Consider the following 13,126-nt stretch of genomic DNA (forward strand, 5'->3'; position numbering starts at 1 on the left):
CACCCACCGGGGTGATGTCTCTGCTCAGAGCTGGTGCTTTCCAAGAGGGTCTTGCAGGACTTGCAGAGCAATTAAAACCAACCATGGAGCTGTAGTCCTCATTCAGATGGGACCACTGTAACTCCAGTCTGTTTTGAAGGAGAGAGACATGGATGGTCCTCACAGGAGGTGCAGGTAAGGCAGTTACAGTCTCCTCACACTTTACATCCAGCTGCAATGGCCACAGCACATCTCTAAGGCAAATGCAGCATTTATTTTATAATGAAATCTGAAATGCTGGGTCTTGTGCCTTCCCAGGAGGACTCCATCTCCTGTCATCTTTATATTGACATTTGATCTATTTTTGGTCTCAGTTGTGATGGGTAAAGCCACAGTCTTTCCTTCAATTTCACTGGAACCACTGTGGATAAGTTCACATGTGGGCAGAAGGTGGCTTGACCTAATTATCCTCCATGCCCATGTCTGCAATTCTCTCACACTAAGCTGGCACAGCGACAGCAGTGAGAGCACAAGTTTTCATATACCCCAGGGTTTTGGCAGAATCTGTGTTTCTGGAGCTGGTCTCTGACCCCAGATGCTGTCCCACGGCACTTTTGAGGAGTGACCGAGATGTGGAGGGGCACAATAGGGCAGGAAGTGCTGTGGAAACTGCAAATTCCCAAGGCTGTGGCTGTGGCTTGTGGCAGTATGTGCAGCACCTGCTGCTCTGACCCAAATCCCACCACTCTCACAAGCTGGTTAATGATAAGAAAAGCTCTTTCTTACTAATTGCTGCTGGCTGTACAGGGACATCCCCAGCCCCTACAGGACTGGTGGGATCAAGAGCAGAGAGCAGTAGTTGCTGACATGTGCTGAGCCCTTGCAGCCTCCATGGTGGAGCCTGAAGGTGTCTGCACTTCACTCCCTCTCAGAGAGATCACTGCAAGGAGCTGAGAGTTTCACCACCTCGCCCTGCAGAGCCGTGGGTTTGCCACGCACTTGACACCAGTGCAGGGGGTGACTTGTGCTTGATGACTGCTCCCACCACAGCATCTGCCTATCCTTCACCAGTGCTCCCCTCCACCCTCCTTGCAAGAGTGGTGGCATTCCAGGATGAGGCCAAACTCCAGAGTGGTGTGGTGGGATGTGGAGGTGGCACCTCCAGGGGCCATATTGCCAGCTGGTGAATGTGATAGCCTCCAGGCCACTATGGTCCCAGACACTCCAGTCACCAGCTGGGGCTTCCCAAACCAAGTCTGGGGCTCCCTGGGAGAGCCAGTTTGCCTTCAGCTTCAGAAAGGATGAGAAACTTCCCTGCAGGTAAGAGAAAATTACAGCTGAGGTTTTTGTCCTGATGGTGATACTCTGTGAGCCTGGGATTTCAGACAAATCCTCAGTGCTGTGACATGGATCACATTACAGGTGGTGTGGATGGGGTATTTCTTTTGTGTATTTGCTACCTTGGGTGTGGAAAGCTGTACTGCTGCTGTGAGCAGAGGGACAAACAGCAAAGGGGACAAAGCGGGCAGGAGTGTGGACAAGTCCTACATGGAAAAGCAGAAGCAGCCAGACCAGCCAGTGGAAGGGTGAGGAGAGGCTTTGGGTCCCATCCTCTGCTCCCTAAAGTAGGTTTCCTGGCAATGTTGGAAGGAGAAGGAAGCTGGAGCTGGATAGTGAAGCACATAGGCTTTTAGTCCTCTTGTCACTCAGGAGATGACAAATGTGGAGTCTCTGCTGTTGAGAGCAAGTGAACCCCTAAGGGGCTGCTTCAAGGGACTGTCTCTGAGAGAAGTGGCAGTGGGGCACAGACAGCTATTCCATGGCTACTTTACTAGGCAGCACCCACTGCTCACTGTTCCTCTGCTGCCTGCTCCACCCCAGAGGCAGGTTCACCCTGTGGCATGGCAAGCTGGGATGACCTGGCCATGACCAGTCCTGATGAATGGTCCAGAGGGGTTGCACTGACTTCCTGGGGGAGATGTTGGACACTGAGATCAGACTCTGCTCTGGGTCTGGGCAGCATTGCAGGCACTGTGCACTGGTGGGTACTTATGGATCTGGCCTTGCCCCTTGGTGCCAGTGCAGGAAAGCTCTGAGTGTGCCGACTTGCAGGATTTTATGCATAGGATGGATAATGCTGCCACTGCTGTTGCCTGGAGCAGGTTTGGAGCTGTTACTTGAAGCTGGCCATGTGGGAAGCAGTCATAATACAAGGTCATAAGCATAAAGGTAGAGTGGGTGCCAGTGGGGCATGAAGAGCTCAGGATGGGGAGGAGGAGAGTCATCAACATAGCACAGAATCCTCATCTCCAGAAACATTACTGTGTTGCTTCTTGCTCTGCATGAAACCTACAGAGAACCTATGGGGGTAGGAACTCTGAAGAAGTTTGTATGTTATTTCAGGAACATACATTGTGGGGAAGCAAACCTTTCCCTAGCAAAGCAGTGAATCCATACCTCTGCCAACAGCCTACATAGAGAAGGCTCAGCCCTAGGTAAGACCCGAGGCAGCAGGTGAACATCAGGATGCTGCAGGACCATAACACAGACTTAGCTGCAAGCTGGGTGCACCATTTACTGGTGGGAGCTGTCATGGAAGGCAACAGGTCTCTGGAGTTCTTTCCCAGTATTGAGCTGCTAGGAAATGTCTGACCTTCCTTGAAACCAGAGTGTGCAGAGCAGCCTGCTTACCCTCAGCAGTGATCTCTGGGCAGGAAGCTCAGATGTGAGCGATGAAGGCAGCAGCTTTGCTGAGGAAATGCATTTAATTTGATCTACACTGCAGTTTTTGTTGGAAAAAATGTTGATGCAGTAACATTCTGCACAGTGACTAGGGGTGGATTAAAGGTCATAGAGATACTGTAGAATGCTGAATTCACAGGTGGCAGATGGGAAGAGTCCAAGACGCACTGGGAAAGTGTCCCTGAAGTGTCTTCTCTGCAGCTTTATCTGTTCTACTCAATAACTGGGTTTGCTTGTCCTTCCTAGCAGGTTTCACTCTTGCCTGGACACTGTTGCACACTGGGAATAGCTTGGCTAGTAAGGCTGCACCTGAATCTTTCCCTCATGCTTTAAATCATGGGGTGAGCCCTTAGCATGGGGCAGGTGGAGCAGGGAAGTGTCTGCTGATGGGGGTGCAGAGGTGGCAAACACAGCCTCCAAGGAGCAGTTTCCTGTGCACACAGATGGGTCTCTGTGCAGAGCATGCTCTTGGGAGAGGGCAGGAGCAGGTTTCTCCAGTCTGCTGCAACTTTTGCAGTTATCTGAGGGGATGGGAAGCCTTCAGTGGAAGACAGCAGGTCTGTGACAGCAGCATTTTAAAGGACTCTTCCCAGAGGTGTAAAATTCAGCACTGTGCACTGGGAGTACATGTGTCTCAATGGGCAGTGGAGAGCCTCACACATTCCAGCTCACGACATGGAACAAGTGGCCGAGCACCTGAGCTCCTCCTGCCCCTGTGTGAAACAGAGCTAGTGCCAAATCACTCCACAGGTCACTGGGAGTTTAATGCAAGTTTCCCAGGGGATGTGGAGCATGCAGGGAAGGATGCTGCAGTGTAAAGCATTGCTGTTTATTCCACCGTTATCACCACGTGGAGAAAAATGCAGAGTTCCTTGTGACATCCACTGAAATGTCATGGGGAAAAAAAGCCAACTGCCCAGCAGTGAAATCACTCTGTCCTGCAGGACAGACAGACAGCCCCCTCCTCGTCCCCCCAGCCCCTCCCGTATTTTGTGCTCTGTCCCAGCAGAGGGAGCCCGAGTTTATTAACAAATCCCGATCCCGGAGATGGCTGCTATCAAGGTGGTACCAAACCCCGGGCAGGACTCTGGCTGCTGGAGGAAGGCAGCAGAAGGAGTAAGGGGTCTAGCAGTGATGTTGAAAGCAGGGTTGTGTTTTCAACCAGGGAAGCAAGGGAATGGTGAGCCAAGACGCCCTGCAAGGAGCTCTGCTCCTGGGACACTGCAACAGCATCAAGAGATGGAAGGCCTGCAGCAGCCAGCAGACAGGCTCACTGCACAGGGAGAGCATTTCCCATCAACAGATGCAGCAGATCCACACTACAATGGATGAACTGAGTTTAATTTACTTCAGAGGCTACTTCAAGGCAGTCAGCAACCTGTGTACCTGCACTTGTACTGGGCTGGCCAGTTTTAATCCTGTCATCTGGACAGCTCTCCCAACAGTCTTCAAAGCCACCAATCACTATGGTGCCAAATCCACAGCTGTTCAGCACCTTGTGCCTGAGTCTGATCCCATTCAGGCTGCATGGTAATGCTATATAACCTTCCAAGCACAGGACAGTGGCCCTGAGCCACCTAGCATGAGAATTTGCACTGCTTTCCCTTGGTTTTGGAGGCTCTATGTTAGTGCACAGAGTGTAGTTGAAGGAAGCAGGAGCAGTTTTAGTGAAGTGCCTTCTCAGAGCTGATGAGGATGCCCTAAGTTTTCTTTGCTAATAATGTGAGATGAAATGGTTCCCAGGGAGACAGAAGATTCCTGGCTCTGTGTTCTTTTTTACAGCCAGCAGTTGCACTGATACCATGGATGCACACATGGGGACAAGATTATCTGGGAGAGAAAAGGTTGTGAGACTGTGGTGCAGGAGGGTCACAGATAATTTTAGGCCAAATCCAAAAACCATTAATATCAATGCAAAGCCCCTCATTAGCCTGAGCAAGCACAGAGATTCCTGTTTTAGAAGCTGAGTAACAAACTGTGACATTTTAGGACGCAGGGATGGGAAGGCAAATGACTCAGGCTGCACTTTACAGAAAGCAGCAGGCAGATATTTTCCAAGGCAACTTTTAAAAGGAAGGTTAAATTTCTCCAAGATAAGGAGAGCTCCAGCTCGCTGGAATGCATCGCGACCCCCCCTCCCCACCTCATCCTATGATAACAGCTGCTGTGTTGGAAACCTAATGCTGATGAAAGAGTTAAAGGCTGGTTGATGGGCAATATCGGTGACACACCTCTGAATTGAGCATACTCCTGGAGTGAGACTGCGGACTGGTGTTACTCAATGAATAGAGGCCACTCCAAGGGAGTTTTTCCTTGAATAGAATGGGGTCAGGGAGCCGCTTTGGGGAACAATGGTTGCCACCGGCTAGCTGAATTTCTTACAATCACACACCATACCCCCTGATCAAATAGCTCCTTTGTCAGTCTGATATAAAAACATGTCATACAATGATGATCTGGAAGAATGACAAGAGCTGGCCTTTCAAAGAGATCAGAAGGGCTTGTTTTGCACAAAAAGAGCCCCCATCAGAGTCAAGACAGAAAAAAATGGAGAATAAAAGGGGGTGAATGGAAACAAACAGCAATAACAACAACAACAGAAAAGAGGGCAAGTTGGAAACTTTGGTCTGGCTTGTTTCACAGCATCCCATAGCCACAGCAGTGCAGCACGGTCGAGTTGAATCTCTTTCAGTATGGACGTGGATGTCAGATTGCGCTGCCATTGGGTTCCCATTGTCATTCTGCACTGGGACAGAAGAAATTGCTGGATGGGAAAAGGTCACTTGGCCCAACGAATCATCTCCCTGCCCCCCCGAAAATGTCTCAACACCATCTCTCTCCTTTCTCACTGTAGTTCACTCCTCTGCCTTTTTAATACAACGTTCATCTGCTGTCTTTATGCTCCTGTACAAAGTTCAGATTGCTCAGAAGGCTATTCTTGTCCATCTGTTCATGTGAGCTAGAAAATGTCTTTATTCTCCCCTACTACCTTGTTAACTTTAATATTTTTTTTCTTGAAGTGTGTACCCTGTTTTCAACCCTCTTCTCAGGATTTTCAGGGACATAATTGAGATTCTGGATGGAGAAAAAGTTTTCTCCCAAAGAATGTTTTAAGATGGGTAGGGAAGTGGATCCCTGTCTGCTACTTGCAAGGGAGCTGCATTCCTACAGTATCTGTCACAGGAGTCCCAAGAGATGGCATTTACACACAATCATTACAATTATTTGCAAGCCAGAAAAGCTCAGCAGACCTGGAAGTAGGCAACTAAAGCTGCCAGGCAATTTCAGTACCTAAAAGTGTTTGAAAAATTTGTATTTAGATTTTAATCTGGTATTATATAAAATAAGAAGTCAGAACAATCAGAAGGAATCACAGCATGTAAAAGACTGGTTGGGAAACTGCTTCTGAAAATACACATACAATAACAACACACCAAAGCTTTGCCCCATGTTTAAGTTCTCTTCATTTATTTTTTTTAACCACAGTGTTTTCTCTAAAGAAAAAACCCAAAAAACATTGCTAATGCTTCCAGAAGTTTGTATGATTAAGCACACAAACCAGGAGGTACCTTGCAGAAAGGATAACTTTATGCACCTCTCTTTATCTTCAAGACAAATATCTATTATCATCTAGGATTTCTTCATTGTACAGCGTTACTTGCCCCTTTCTCCAATTTTGTGCAGAATCTGTTGTAATCCTATGCACATTACTCAGCATATGTTCATTTTTAAGAAAAATACTAGGTAACCTCTATTTACAGAATACATTGTTTATTAAATACAGAGAATATTTATAAACACACACATAACACTGACATGTGTGAACCAAATAGAATTGATGCTGACCTGAATAGTTAAGATCTTCAATTCCTTTACCTAAAAGTCTGTGTAGCATAAAATTAGGGTCATAATTAATCACCTCCTCTCGTGAATAAAGATCTGAAAAGCTAGCTGAAAATAACTAGGCCACATTCTGGGTGCAGGCAAAATTAGGATACAGGTTACAAATTCTGGATAGGTTACATTTCAAGACTTTTACTACCAGTGCATTTGAGGTGGTAGAGGAAATAGAGGCATGCTGTGCAGCACAGTTTTGGAATTAATTTGGAATTGTAGTATTAAAATTTGCACCACAGCAAAACAGTGCAGAAGGTAGGTGAGACACAGCACATACAGTGTTAGGAGTCAGAAACTAGACACTGAAAAAAGTATTTAGGCACCTAAGTAAAATGTTCTCAGTGGTCTTGAGCACCCAACAATACTCTGCGTGATTTTCAGAGCTAGTGACAGACAAACGACTTTTGAGTTTGTCAGTCTGAAAGGCAGGTTTTAGTGCTTGTATTTGTGGTTGCTCCAGCCTCCAGCTGGAAACCACAGGTAGCAAAGAAAGCGACAATTCAGTTCTCAAATGGGATGCACCCACTCTGGGACCGGCGGCTGACTTGAACTGAACACCTGGTAAGTGGTGATTGGGTTTCTGCAATGCTGGTTTTGATCTAGCTGCCATTAAAGCACACCAAGACCTCATCATTTTGTGATCAAGGGGGGCTACATGAGAAGAAGCCCTCAGCGTGCCATTACCTGCTGGCTGGACTTTGCAAGCCCAGTTTGCCTGGGAGACTGTTATTCATGTCCTGCAGGACTGGGGCTCTGGGCCACTGGGTGTGATATCCACTTGGTGATAACCTGCAACTTCACAGCACCTTCATTTTTCTTACTTTAACTGTTTTGAAATTGTGTTGTTTGGCTTTCACTGGATATTTGTTTTGTGGATAGTCTTTGTTGCTGCGTTTTCTTTATTATGGAAGTTCTGGATAGGTGGATAAGTTTTGTGTTTTCTTTAGGTGACAACCTGTTTTAATATAAAGCAGCATAATTATGTTAAAATTAGTGAAAACTCTTGTTTACAGCACCCTCATGTCTGGTCCTGAGACCCTGGACTACTCTGGGAAAGAAAAAAATATGTTAAGGGAACACTCACTGTGAAATTAACTGTTCCAAAGATTGGAAGGCATAAGAGCCAGCTTGCACACACATCTTAATTTTGTCCTTTTGTCAACAGGTTGTACAATCAAAATTTAAGTGACACTTCTGTCTTCTTTGGGCTGCTGGCTCTGCTGTGCTGAATCTCACCTGTTCAAGTTTCCAGTGAACCTTCTTGCATTCTCCTCTGATTCTTACCCTGCAGTTATAACCTCAGTATTGGGAGCAAGCCTGGAAAATTTCAGAATGAAAACTGAAACCTTCCAAAAGGTAGGAGCAAATAAAAAACAGAGGATATTAATATAGCAACAGCTGGACTTCAGCTTTAATAACGTATATTTTTTTAGAGCACGTAGCAGTTCAGATCAGACAGAGGTATTTGTGTGCTCCTGTTAAATCAGGCCTCTTGCCAATAACACAGTGAAAGGCTGGTACACTCTATTAAAATATTAATTACCAAGCCCCTTTCTTTTGATGGGTCTACTAAAGATACTTCAAATGGATATGTGAGAATTGATCAAAGATTCTGCAGGTTGTTGCCACTGCTCACTGAGCATTTCAAACCAAAGGAGAACCTGACTCCCATGAAAAAGATACTGTGTTTTTACAAGCAATAAAAAAACACTGGTCACTTGATTGCTATGGGGATAGATATAACTAAACCGGGCTTTCTTAAGGCAGAGAGCACGATCTAAGAGAAACAAAAAAAGACATGGGAGAGGGAGGGAAAGAGCGAGCAAGAGAGAGCTGAATTGATTTCAGTCTGTTCAGGTCTAGCTGGAAAACACAATGCAGTGAAACGGTCCCTTAGTCGGCAAGCTTCTTTTCCTAGGTTTTTCCCATGGTTTGAAGTGGAGAGGGAGGGATGGTATTAGAAAAAGTGTGTATGTGAGAGAGAGAGAGAGAAGGCTGTAGGAAAGGCAGAGAGATGAGAGACATCGTGTAAAATAGTCCTTTCCTTCTGGGGAGTGGAAAACTTTGATGTCCACATCTCTGGTTTTAAAGTGGCAGTGTCAGGTTCAGGCTGAAAGGTCCTGATATTTGAATCTTTGTGCTTGTGCTCAGGACTTTGCCTGTGCACACACCTGCACATCCAAACACCTGCCAGAGCATCCACACAGCAAACGGGCCCCACACTTCAGAGGGGCAACAGAAAATAAGCAAGGAGATGGCTTCACTGGTTCCTTGTACAGATATTCATGCTGGGAAAAGGCACATTTGTATGTGTGCGCATGGAAAAAGACATAACCAAAAGGGAAAAAGTGCTGTGGGCTTTACCTGCCTTACAAAGCTGTTTTCTTCCTGGCATTACTAATGCAGTTACTATGCTCAGAGTGTGTTAAAGGCTTATGATGGCTAAACAGATAAACAAGAACAATTACAAGTGAGGAGAATAATCTGTGAGAAGCACTGTGATTTGTCAGGCTTCACCATACTAGTCAATTCAGTTTCAAGAGTCACAACTTATGTCTGTTAATCAGAAGCCTTTTCTCCTCTGCAGGGGCATGGATATCTTGTCCAGCTTGGATGTTTTGTCCTTGAAATGCATTTCAATACATTGTTACTAACACTTCAGGCATTCTAACAGTGGTAAATCCACTACAAACTGGAGGAAAAGAAAAAGGATAGGGCAGAATTTAGCACTCGTGGCAGTCAAGTGAATTCTGATAAGAGTTGATCCAGTGTGCAAGTGTCTCTTTTTCCTTTTCTCCCTTCCAAGAGCAGGAAGGTTTGTACTCATGGTGGAGCTGAGGGGGCTCATGCTCTGCTGGGTAGCAAGCTAATCTCACTGGAATCTGCACCCAAAAACTGCACCACATGCTAAAACCAGAAAGGTATTTGAGAATTGTGCAGTTTCAAATCAAGCCCATGACAGATTTAAATGTTACTGTGATGGCCTGGGACTGTGAGGTCTGTTTCAAGCCAGAATAGAAGCATATGTGCATGGGGTGGCTTGTGGGTCCTGATGGGAGACAGACAATGGATCAATCTATGTTCAATTGACAGACCTCCTTTACTGGAGGGGGAGATTTTGACTTGAATCCCTGGAATGTCGGCATTTTTCTTCCGAATACTCAATTTTCAGTTTAAATAGATAGAGTGAAAAGCCTATTTTCATGGCAGGTGGGCTAGAGAAGGGAGGTTTTAATGACTCTTTATTCTTGGATTTATAATCTGACACGCTGTATGCACATGTGTTTGTCACAAAACTGTGTGAGGTGCCCACCACCCAACCATGCATTGTCCAACAGATGTTAAAGCCATCAAGTGTGTTTGTTTCCAGTTCCAAAGGAAAACATTCTCTATTTTGGGACCTGGGATTTTTTTTAAACTGATCTAAACAAACAAATAAAAATAGTCTTGGAGAGTGGGGCCTTACGTGATCATAAGAAACTGTGTAAATGAGGATCTAAGGCCTGTTCCCTGACCCATAAACTGGGTTAGTAATCAGTGGTTCCTGCAGTTTGTTATTGTCGTCACAAAACCTGAGGTTAGGCTGCCGACTATTTAAAAATCACGTGCACTGCCTAAACGGGGTATCTAAACATACACTTACTGCAGTGACAAAGCATTAATTGCTCCTTCTAACACTACCTGAGAGGCTCAGTCACAGCAGAGGTCATGTTGTGTGAGGTACTGTAGGGGCACAGAAAGGACAGTGCTTTCCCCAAGGTGGGTACAGCTGAAGACCCCAAATTTATCATGAATCTGTGTGGGAGGACTGTGTACAAGTGTGGTGCTCTGCAGCAGCACTAGGACCTACTGTGTGTGGACAGTGGGACACTGTCCTTGGTTTTTTATAAATGTGTGCTTCATTTGTAAGAGGAGAGAGGGTAAAACCTGCCTTATGTGTTGGCATAAGCTGAACTGAATAGAAAGAAAGGCTGTTTCTAGCACCAGCCAGATTCCTGTTGCTGCACTGTAAGTCTCTTAACTTCAAATTAATGAATTTTGTGTTTCAGTAGTAAGAAATAGAATTAACCAGCAAGAAATAAAAAAATGTCATCTTCCAGACTGAGAAATCCTACTGTGAAAGAAAGGACAAATAGTGAAATGTTTCCTCTGACTGTAGAAAAAGAGAGAAGTGAGCCTAGGACTCTAATACTTTTGCTTATTTGTAGTTGTTGCAGGTAATTAGGCTCTGTCTTGGTTGCTTGGTCAAGGCAGACCCAAAACCATTTGTAGGATTAGGTTTGCTCACCTTACTTAAACAAATTATTACCTTGTAAGTGATATGACAGCAGTGAATCCTCCAAGAGCAATGAACCCCTCTGTACCCATGGACACAGGATGAGTCAGGGCACTTTCAGACTTGCTCAAGGCAGGTGAGAACTGCACAATGTAGCCATGGAGGTGGAAGGAAAATGCAGGATAAAACAGTATCACAGTCACTGCTACACCAAAGATATTTATATTGCTTTATAAATACTCCAAAAAGTTTGGAACTACCTGTGGAATTAATAAAAACTGAACTGAGAATCCCTAGAAACAACTTTGTATGTCTTGATCTCACTCCCAAAAATGCCAGTGGTATTTGAATGTTTAGTTCCTCAGGTTTTAAGTACGAAAGGAAAAAGCCCCTAAAATATCTTCATAGGTAGCCCCTATAAAAGAACAAGATTCAAAAGCATTCCTTCAGGAGATCAAGGACGGTCCAGCCTTTGATGCCTGGAGGATTGGGAAATTTAAAGATCTTTGTGGCAATCATATTGTGCCATTAGAAATCTACCATTTGGAATTGTAAAGCGTTTAAAAGGAATGATTCCAAATTCCACAGCTGTCTGGTGAATGACAACTTGATGTGGCCTGGGGGGGAGGAAGAAGGTCATTGTTGGGAAAACAGTTAAAACATTTTCTGAACCGATGCTTTAGATAATACTTTGATAAATGAGGTTTAAAACAGATAAAATATTCCGGGTGACTTCCTGGGAAGAACAGGTTAGTAAAACAAACAAACAAAACTCAAAATGCAAAGACAAGAAATAGGTATATGGCTTGTACTTAGCAAATAATAGAGGACTGTTCAAAATAAAATGCACAATAAACAGAGTCTGAACCAGTAAGATAAGACACTTCTGCTGGCTATGGGAGGTGATATATTTTTTTTACTGCACTGCAGTTTTGCCAAGCAAGAAAGATTTTGGAAGGCTCTGTTCCTTTCGATACACTAAAATATTTGAGAATCCCTTTTTATTGCCTTTTTCCCAAACCATTCAAGCAGCTCAGCTGCTTGATCAAAATACAAAAGCATTGCATGTGCCTAGCAAGTGGATAATGAAAGTGATCCCCTCAGTTTAGTATCTTTGTCAGCAGAGTGTAGTGAGAAAAGTAAACAAACAGCATCACTGATGACAAACTGATTTATGGAATTGTTTGTTATCATAATTTTCAGCATAATCATGACTAAAGGTCCCAATCCTGTGGCTGTCAAGAACATCGTAGGGACGGCTGCTAGCTGTGTGCCCATAGTACTCATCAAAAGCTTCTTGTGGATGGGTTTTGGAATAGGGTCTGTTGAGAATATTTTTAAGGGAAGATTTTTTCACCTCCCTTTAACAGAACGCATATGAAACAGCTTCTAATCCTGGTTTCTTCTGGCAAATATTTTATAGGTAAAACCAAATCAATATGTGTAATTTGGGAGAAAATTTAAAAGCAGAAAATTTGCCCCCAAATTTAGCATAACCTTTTAATTTTATCCTCTTTAATCCTTTGATAATTTTTGTGCTTCTCCTACAGAAAAGCAATTTTGCTAATCACCTTTGTGCCAATCCCTGCATTCCTGACAATAGCGTGAACAGCTTCCATCAAAGTCTTTGATGTGGGAAAGACACACACACACTTATAATCTGAAAACAATTCAGCTCCTTGGTTCTCAATGGTGAGCACTCTGCTTTAATAGAGTGCAAGTTCTGTGGAGGTTTCTAATCCTTTCTGCCAAACAGAAGAGACACAGTCAGGTAGCACACCTTATTCAGAAGTTAAAATAACATGTTACTTGCTCTTAGAGAAAATCAAAACAACTCAAGATCAAAAACAGATTCCGCCAACCCTAACGGGATAGACTTTCTACTCAGATAACTCTTGATCTAAGTGTGTAACAAGTAACCTGCTTTAATCCCTCAAAGCGATGGTGTTACAGATAAGTACTGTAGTAGCAGAGGAGGTGTCTTAAGTTTCAGAAATACACAAAAGCATTGGTTGGAAGGAAAAACAAAACAAAGAGCTGTCCACATGAATGTGTCTTTAGGTGGAAAGGTGTATTTGAGGGCACTGCAAATAATAAAACCCCTTGAAGACAGAAAAAAAATGACAGGCAGGTATTCAAATGGTGTTTCTCCAAGCTGGATTTCATTGACTTATGCTGTTAAGGCTTTGCAGATTTAAGCCCCCTGATTCTTAGTTTAAAAGCCGTTATACT

Source organism: Agelaius tricolor, unplaced genomic scaffold (assembly GCF_023055355.1).
Source record: "Agelaius tricolor isolate 1412-34295 unplaced genomic scaffold, bAgeTri1.0.p SCAF_22, whole genome shotgun sequence".
Classification (NCBI taxonomy): Eukaryota; Metazoa; Chordata; class Aves; order Passeriformes; family Icteridae; genus Agelaius; species Agelaius tricolor.